An 8,943-nucleotide genomic window follows, 5' to 3' on the forward strand; every position below is an offset into this window, starting at 1 on the left:
TCAGGCTTCTGTAGAAAGTGAAAATAACTAAAAGGTTTGTGCATTGAAAAGTAAAAGAAAAATATATATATTTTATTAAAAGGAATATATACTAGTTAAAATTAAAGTTTTATACACAAAACAAAAGCGATGAAAACCCCCTAACATCTATAAATTTATAAATTATAATTAAATAAAAGACCTACTTGACAATTTAAAATCAAACTCAATAAAGCATTTTGAATATTAATGGCCTAAAAAATAGGAAATGAAAAGAACAGTCTATTTTCTTAAAATTCAAATACATCAAAATTAAATTATCGTAAACAAATAAATTTAACATATTACCAATTCTATGAAAAGTATTATAGATTAGCCATACAAAAGCATGAGAATTGATCTAAAAACCTTGAAAGATCTTCGGTAGGAAGCCGAGAATTTCCATTCACCGCAAAGTTCATTCAGATGCTAATGCAGCCCTATTAGAGGTCTCCTAATTCTTGAAAGATCCAAATTGACATTTACATTTTGTAAATTCAATGAGCTGTCTTCCAACATTTCCGCAAGTAAATCAAACACAGCCAATAAGCCAACAAAAAATCCAATGATCTGTGATCTTTTTGATCACAATGAGCCCCGATGCATGGGTATTATATCATCGCGATGAGGTCGGCCTGGGGGCTAATTGTAGGGGGTATGTGTGTGGACATTGGTCCAGCATGAATTTGAATACTTAGATCCCTGTGCTAATGACTCTGATTAAATCACACGCTTATGCATATGAAGGTTTATTCTTTGCATGATCACAATATCCGCCTGGCCTTAGTTTAGTCAAGAAACTTTCAAATCGGAATCGAAAGCGGTACGGGATCTCATGTACGCGGTACATAGATTTTTATTAACGTGTTTATTTCCCTCCAGAACCAGTTACCTTTCATTTTGGGTAATGTTCTATCTTATTTACACTTAATTTTTTATGCATTTAGCCGGATTTATTGTTTCAGTTTGCTCAAGTCACACGAAAACTGTTGAATAAATTAAGCAATTTTTGCTGCTGTAGGGGAAACATTAATATGCCAATGTCAGGAGGTGAAAGGCTGAAAGGCGGGTACAGGGAAATGCTGCTGGAGGAGGGGCTCGTCTAGAGTCTGGTCTCGACCCGCCTGGCGTGCTCCCCGTGCGATTGTGCACCTGTTTGAGTCACGAGCCGGCGCTGGGCATATTCATAATTCATCAGCCCAGCGTCTGGGGCTGGCAACTGAAACTGGAATATAGAATAGAACTAAGGGCTCCTATCTCAAAGGTTTATACATAGAAAATAAAAGCCAAGGCGTTTGAAAAGGCCATACAAATTAGTTATTCAATGTGAACATTGAATTTCTCTTGTAGACAAAATAAAGTTTAATATACAATAACTTTTATTTATAAAACAAAAACTAAGCAACAAATGCCAACGAATTTAAATTTACTTCTACACAATATATAGACAGAATGGGACATAAAATTTAAATTATTAAAGCAATAAAAATAACTAAATATTCTTTAAAACAGCAAAACCTTTAAACCTTTATAACCTTAAATATAAAAATAGTTTATTGCATGTTTAGAATTAAACGTACAAATCATTCAAACATATATATTTTTTTTAAATTTACTTTTGCAAAAATAAAGTACTATTAATTAATTTGCAAAATAGCAACAAACACAGAATTCCTTTATTTTTTAAAACTTTTTATTAAGCCGGAACTCCGAAACCAAAAGTTCTTCATTTTATTTAATTACCAACGAATTGCGGCGATCAGCCAATAGTTGTTTCGTGGGCCATGATTGATGAGGGTCAATTGGTCAGCAGAAACCAAGAGAGTATTAATCAATAAAACGAATAGATCCGTTTCAATTTTCGAGATCCCCCTTTTTCCCTTTATGGACACCACTGTACCAGAGCACACAACATAAGCAAACAATGTTGTTTGGATGTTCTCAACTGTTTTACCTCTTTTTTTTTGTGTGGCGATTTTACACCGACGCAATTTTACAGGGCATTGCATCAGCCAAAGTTTAGTTAAGTTCAAGTAGGTTGAGTGGTTCCAGCACGAACTTGGCGAAATTTAAACATGTGATTCATGCACGTGGTTTTGTTTCTATTGAAAAGGTCAGAGCGTGAGTAATATAAATAAATCCAGAATAAATACAGATCACGACCTTCATGGAGATTAAAATCTGCATTTAGAGTTTAAAAGTATAATATAGGTATTACGCATTTTAGTCAATTCAAAGTATGGGCTTTTCAAGGGTTGCGGTCGCAAAACTTTTAAGCTGCAGATTTTTTGAATTTATAACAAGTAAAGAAATGTTTTTTTAATCATTTTCTGAAAATGTACATCTTAAGTAAATAAAGCAAAAATTTAAAGTTTATATTACACTTTAAACGGTGTAACCGATTCATAAACGGTTAAGCGGGTTAAATGGTTTGTGCATTGGATAAGGTAGGTATCTAAAATTCTTGGCATACTTTTGGGCAGCAAAGTGTGCAAACTTTTTAATTGTTCCATTGATTATAATATAGATGATTATGAATTTTCTAAAAGGTCAAAAAATTCAGTAACTAAAATTATATCTGGATTAAAACAAAATAGTTCAGATGTTTAAACACATACGATTGTTTAATTAAGTTATTGGTAATAAAATAACGCATATAAAACTAATAAAAGTAAATATATATAAATATAATATTTTTGGTACGTAGAAATTCACTCATATATTGAATAATGGAATATAAAAGCCTATTGATTTTAAGCTTAAAGATTTACCAATTAGTGGTTACATTTGCCATGTCACGTTGCGATTACAGAAAGTCACGTTTACAGGATAGATGCATCTCGGCCCTTTCCAACATCCAGGATTAACGCGCTGCGCCATTTATCAAACATTTCATAGACCTCAATGCACTTATTGAAAATTAATACGGCTTAAGACCCACCATAGTGCAAAAATCAGCACACATGCTTTCCCCCTGATCACCACCCTCTAGTTTTTGTCCTCACATTAATCCCGCGAACAAGGCATTAAAAGGGAACACTGGAGCTAGACAAACATCTGTCCAGGATGCGGATGGTGGCCTGGGCAAAGGATTAAATAACAATAAGTGATAAACTAAATTAAAAACAAGAGTTCGCTGGGATTGGTAAGGTTCCACCATCAAATTCGTTTTGAAGAAAATTTAATAGAGAAAAATTACTTTCCAATAGCAACAAAGGGCAATCAAGTTAATAATGTGTACACAGATTTCTGTGGCCCCTTGGTTAATTTGATTTAGATTTACCCACAAAAAATAAATAAAAGGGAGAATGCGGGCAATCGTAGTCCTAACAAAATCAAATTTTTCATGCTCTTTAAACATAAAAACAAAATTATTTTTAAATTGTGTTGATAAAATAGTAAATATTACAATAATTTTCTGTGCATGTCATAAACTATATTTATTCAAAATACTTTACAGTTATTTGATATTCTGAACATTCCCTTGATTGAGAAAATTCGCTGATTGACTTTACTTTACCCCTATATATGATGTTGGAACACCATAATTACCACAACGTAGCAATTGAGTTAACCCTTTAAAATCAATACTCAATTACATCATTCACCAATATAAATTTTCATAAACTGCTGCACTGATTGAAACATTCTCATGAAATACATAGCCCTTATTATTTGGGTGCTTCACTTCACCCAACACACCCGACTTGTATGTTATGTCACTTCATAGTCCCCCCCTCTCAAGAAGATTAAGTTTGGCGATAAAGTATCATTGAATCATTGAGTTTTGTGCTTTTCGTTGGGTCGTTAAACGGCATCCATGTCTACAGAGTTGTATAGAAAACACAGTTCCCCTCGTATTTGGTGACGTTTGGTACTTTTCTGGACAACAAAAGAATGAGAAGAGCACCCTCATACTATTATAGAGCAACTGTTCGGTATGGAAATGGTTTTTAGAGCCCCCCATTGCAGATATCAGAGTTCTTGGCATTTCAATTGGTATTCCCATAAATCTTTCCCGAACTTTGACCGAGGCATGGGAAAAATTGGACATAACTAGAAATGATCCTTTGGGTGCGATTGCCAGGACCTCGTGCATTTCATTACAAATGGGATTTTCGAAATGAAACACTGTAAAACAGGAAAGAAAGGTTTATTCTCCCGTCAGCTGTTTTCTAAACCCATAAAATGCCAGGAAACAATCGTTAAGGAGGAAAGGTGCGACGGTTGAAAGGGAGGGTTGAGGTTCCTAATAGAACGTGCCAAGATCAGAAGGCAAGGCAGCTGAACCTTCCCTCCTTCTGTATTTCAACAAACAAAAAAAAATCTCTCGTATTTTCCAGCCCAAGTTCATTGCACTTTTCTCCGCTTCGATTTTGCTATAATGACAAACCAATTACCAGCTAAAAGACCTGGACTTGGACGTGGACTTGGTTTGCGACACGCACGTTTGTCAGAGGAGTCCAGGCGACGGTTTGATTGCGCAACAAATTGGACAAACGACGCATGTCACCCCTTTTTAGGATGGAAAACAGTTAGAGCCATATTTAAGCCAGTGACAAATGTTCGTATCTAAGTGATGAGGACATGTTTTGTAGTTTATGCGTCGATTGATTGGATTTTTTGTGAGCATAGGATGTGCAAAAGAATTAATATTTTTTGATTTTTAAAAAAGGTATTATAATTTTTCCCATTCTTAGTTTATTTCTAGTCAGAATTTTTTCAAATAAATCTTGATATCTTTAATCAACATAATTTTTATTCTTTAAAAATTAAAGTAAAGAAAAACCTTTTGAAATCAGTTCAAAATACTTTTAGCTTATCATAAGGACGTTAAAACGTCTAGGTATTTTAAATTTTTATTCATCTTTACAATCTTTATTTTTATTTGAAATTATACCAAATTTATTCAAGATCATTAACACCGCATAAACGTGACGATAAGTCCAGTGGACTACTGTACCCAGTTTCGTTTGAGAGACACTCAGTTGTGAAATCAACCACCAAAATCAGCAGGGAATCTGTGTGCGAGATGACAACCCTGTTTGAATCGCGGCGCCTGCGCAGCTGCCGCTACTATCCCGATCTAGGGAGCACACCATATATGTAGGCCATAACTATAGCCCTCCCTCCTTCAAATCCTGTTTTTCAAAAAGTCTCTTTCCAAATATGTCGCCGCTTTGTCTGAAATTTCACGCAAAAGATATTGCGTGTGTGTTGGCAACTGCTTATTGATCGATCGCCTCGATATCGAATTTTTATTGTTGTTTGTCATTGCAAATGCGCCACCATCGAACAACAGAAGGGATAAAAGAGGCGAAGGATGGGCCATTGTTCGAGGGGTTTGGATTCCTCATCGGGGGTTGCTTCCCTTTAGTTCGGCTCAACTGCAATTGCAGTTTTACAGTTACCACTGGAGGGTTACTTTTGCCATGTTCATGTCGTAACCACCCTTAGTTTCTTTTAGCTCCCGTCCGTCCGATTATCATCGCCTGGGAATACGAATACGCGGTCCTTCGAGTAGAACCGCTCTTAAATTTCGCTTTTTCGGGATTTCGGTTTCGATGTTGGTCCGTGCTATTGCACATCTTCCCACCATTTGGCATATCCCTTATTTGTATATTTTGATTCCAAACTAGAAATCAACTTTATTGATTTTATGCATGCTTCTAGCACTTAACTGTTATTGTAGCTTAGCTGCACTTTTGTTTTGCCGATTTATTGGATTTGGGGAGTATTAAGAGTGAGAGTTATGGTTTCGATGCGAATGAGTAGATTAGGAATCAAGATTTATTTATAAAGCGTACACATCTTATACACAGAGCAAATTAAGTTCTAAAACAGGATAAAAAATTTGTTAGAAGTAAACAAATATTTTAGGATTTGGTTTAAGTATAATAAATGGTATTTGCAACTAAAGCTAGTAGTTTTCTCTAAAATTATGCTTTTATATAATAAGCAACAAATTGAAAAATTTTTCCGAATAATGAAGATAGTATAAAATTCGCAAATTGTAGGTGTGTCAAATTTTGGAAGTTCTATAAATATATAATCCATGGTAATAAAGTCAAATAATACAACGCTGGTAAAATTTAGAGCCTACTTAAATCACTTGATGTGCTCGCAATAACAAAATCAAACTCGATGATTTTAAGGGCCGTAAAACTAATTCTAATCGATGCCATTAGGTTTTCCCTCCCCAATAAGAGCAAAACATTCGGTGATCATGTTAGCCCATTGAGATAAACGATCGCTCATTTGTAGCCACTGCAAATTCCACCGCTCGTTATCTTCCACCGGCAATCTCACGCAACTTGACCACCACCACTGGCCACCACCGCTGCTGACCATGGTCCATGGATCTCGATGCAGCAGTTCTGGGCACGACCGACATGCAATGGTTAATTGTTTTCCCTCTGCTGGATTTCTCAGCCCTGCTACCGCCCACTGGGCCTCTATCTTCGAATGGCCAACAGACAGAGGTAGTGTTAATTTATGACGCACCTAAAAGTGGTATACACGTACATATATACAGTCCACACCTCGGGGCATATATCAGAATGACGTATCGTTAGAACCGGCCACATATCACACTTTGCAGCTGCCCGGGATTCGAAAAACCGAGCCAAGCTTTGTTCGCTACTCTGCTTACATAACCCAGAGAACTGGCGAGCCGGGGACTCGTGGAGCGGGTCTATTGTCGTCATTGTAGTCACATTATTAGATTCGCATCGCTGGCCATATTAATTGTTGCTGCCAAAGACGGACCCACTGCAGCAAGCGGAACGGTTCATTGAGCAGGGCGACAGAATGCAACTACTAACGCCGTAATGATCGTGTGCTTTTGTCATTACAAGTTACAGGAGCGGATTGGGAGTGTTTTCGAGTTGCCTAAAGTGTAATGGTTATTTACATAAGATACTTTCAACTAGGTCAATTTGGCAGCTGATAACTAGCTCTACAGAACCTATAGAATTAAACATGATATTTTATATTTACAGAATTGATTTTAAGCTTATGTATTGCAGGTGAAACAATAATGGTTTTGAGAAAATTTAAAAATTATTAGCTGTGACTGAATTACAATATAGTATGTCCAAAAACATTATTCAATGTGGCACCTTTAGTCGCGCAGTTTGAGTTAAACAAATAAAATAATAGATTTAAAAATGTTGCTTTTTAAATCCCTCCCTGTTCAAGTTACTGTTGCCTGGGCTTGACACTCAAATTTGGTCAGTTGACGTGGTTCTGGGCTAACGCTTTTCAGTTCTTGACAGGGTTTATGGCCGGAAATTCTAATTGCTGTTCGTTTGAGGTAAAAAAATGTCCCCATATCTAGTCTGCTCACCTAGCATAGTATTAAGTTTATTAGTCATTTGGGGCAGGAACACTTAATTCTGATGGCTTACCTGTACTTTAGGCCAATGCAACTGCAATTGAGAGCGGATTTCTCTCTGGCACTCGCATTGCGACTGGAAACCGGCTGGCCACAAAAAGGAGACAGGCAAACAAACAAGCAAATAAGCATTCCAGCAAGGATCGACAACCTGCAGGGTGGCTGTGTGGTGGTTGGTATCGATTTTTAGTGGCATTGCAGTTGCCACTGGCAATCGCCGTGCCTCCTGCCATTGGGGTAGTCGCAGTCTCAAGTTCGTCTGCCAATTATTTGCCGCTTATTAGGAGTACGGAACAAGGGCCCAGGAATACGGACACATGGACTTCGGAGCGGGCAGCACGTGACTTGTTCTTCCGTCGCAGCCTTGGCCATTGTTTGCATTTGCATTTGCCTTTGCATTGGCCAGGAACGGGGTGGCCTGTTTTTGACATGCAGCTGTGAACAGATGAGGTCACCACAATATTAGCTAAACATTGTTAACAAATATATAATTATGTTAATCACTTTCCAAAATATTAATCAAAGAACCAATTAAAGAATTTATTTTCTGATTTGAAAATGTTATATGCCTAACCGATTTTAAAATAACAATAATAACATTTTATTTACCTTAGGAGAAATAAAGTGAAAAATAAATGTTGATTTACTTGTTCTTAGCTGCACTTTTGTATTAATAAACAAAGAATTTCTGAGCAATTTAGTAGATATTAAAAAAAAACGACAATTAAATAAATAAATTTGTAATGTTTTAAAAAAATACTGTAATAAAATAATTTAATTTCAATACTAAATTGTTTTAATAAGGTATAAACAATTAGCTTATATAACTTGTTTAAATGTCAGCACTACCAAGATTAGTGCCCTTACTATTTTCATATATAAATATAAACATATATAAACATAAACATATATAAATTAAACATTTTATATACATAATTATGCATTTTTTTTATTTATAAATTATGGTTTATGCTTTTGAAATATTAACAAAACTGTATTCAGTGTTTTGAAACTACCATATTGAACTTAGCTGTTTGTAGACACAACTCAAGTGTCGCCTTAATGTTTGGCCATTTGCATGAAGTGGGCGGTGATGTGGGCGGGGGCAGTGGTTCGAGGCGATGGTCTTCAGGGAGGTTAAGCCACCCCCGAACTTAAATCACTGCTAACCACCCACCACCCACTGAGAAACGTTCGCTGACCAGCCGGATTGTTAAGCCCCGTTGTTTTTTATGCGCCCAGCGCAGAGGCGAAGTAAACCGGTTCATAATCCTTTCAAACGTAAAACGCAAAGCCAACTGCGGTCGTCAGCGAAATTTCCAGTTAAAATGCAGGCAAAATTGGGGTTGTCGGTCGGTCAAAAACATTGCAGATTCCCGTTTAATTTAAATTTCACTTTTTAACAAAGCGACAAAGGCGTCTCGTTTTTCGGCGATGAGATCTTTTGGAAATTTATCAACACTGAATATACTTAACGAAGGTACAATAATGCCATCCCTTTCTAGCTGAAAAGTTCTTCTTCTTCTTTT

The 8,943-nt window shown here is 36.3% G+C and overlaps 1 long non-coding RNA gene across 1 annotated transcript; it reads right to left on the reverse strand.

The window, feature by feature from the left end:
• Positions 1-6,988: 6,988 nt before the first annotated feature.
• On the reverse strand, positions 6,989-8,677 carry LOC108146655. Its single transcript, XR_001774481.2, has 3 exons — positions 8,431-8,677; positions 7,428-7,849; positions 6,989-7,366 (listed from the first exon to the last, which is right to left on the reverse strand). It is a non-coding gene; the product is annotated as an uncharacterized LOC108146655 (long non-coding RNA).
• Positions 8,678-8,943: the final 266 nt, after the last annotated feature.

Source organism: Drosophila elegans, unplaced genomic scaffold (genome assembly GCF_018152505.1).
Source record: "Drosophila elegans isolate 14027-0461.03 unplaced genomic scaffold, ASM1815250v1 contig_208, whole genome shotgun sequence".
NCBI classification, from domain to species: Eukaryota; Metazoa; Arthropoda; class Insecta; order Diptera; family Drosophilidae; genus Drosophila; species Drosophila elegans.